This window comes from Mandrillus leucophaeus, unplaced genomic scaffold (genome assembly GCF_000951045.1).
Source record: "Mandrillus leucophaeus isolate KB7577 unplaced genomic scaffold, Mleu.le_1.0 Scaffold18, whole genome shotgun sequence".
NCBI lineage: Eukaryota > Metazoa > Chordata > Mammalia > Primates > Cercopithecidae > Mandrillus > Mandrillus leucophaeus.
Window position 1 is genome coordinate 4315042 of NW_012101809.1, and position 446 is coordinate 4315487.

Consider the following 446-nt stretch of genomic DNA (forward strand, 5'->3'; position numbering starts at 1 on the left):
TCCAGTCATTCATCTGGCTTCTGCTTACATTATTTGGGGAATCCTTTACTTAGGGGTGCTGATCCTTTTGGAAATCTCCACTTCTTGAAAGATAGTTTTCTGTAATTAACAAAAATCTGCCTTTCTGGATCATCCTGGAATTGTCACGCCAGTAGCTTCCAAGATAGAATGTGTGACGGTGTGCACAGGCCTCCATTGAAGGGTAAGGAAGAAAATTTCTATGTATGTTAATTTTTTATCTTAAAAAAATTAGCTTTTGTGAGGCTGGGTGCAGTGACTCATGCCTGTAATCCTAGCACTTTGGGAGGCCAAGGCGGGCGGATCACGAGGTCTGGAGATCCAGACCGTCCTGGGTAACACGGTGAAACCCCGTCTCTACTAAAAATGCAAAAAATTATGCGGGCGTTGTGGCGGGTGCCTGCAGGCCCAGCTACTCGGGAGGCTGA

At 46.0% G+C, this 446-nt stretch overlaps 1 protein-coding gene across 1 annotated transcript in view; it reads left to right on the forward strand.

Moving 5' to 3' along the window:
* LOC105537800 (chromosome unknown open reading frame, human C10orf32) overlaps positions 1-446 on the forward strand; it is a 37494-nt gene that overhangs the window by 28063 nt on the left and 8985 nt on the right. The window contains exon 6 of the mRNA XM_011977489.1: positions 264-329. The gene's annotated coding sequence lies outside the window, so the exon portion shown is untranslated. The remainder of the gene's footprint in view (positions 1-263; positions 330-446) is intronic.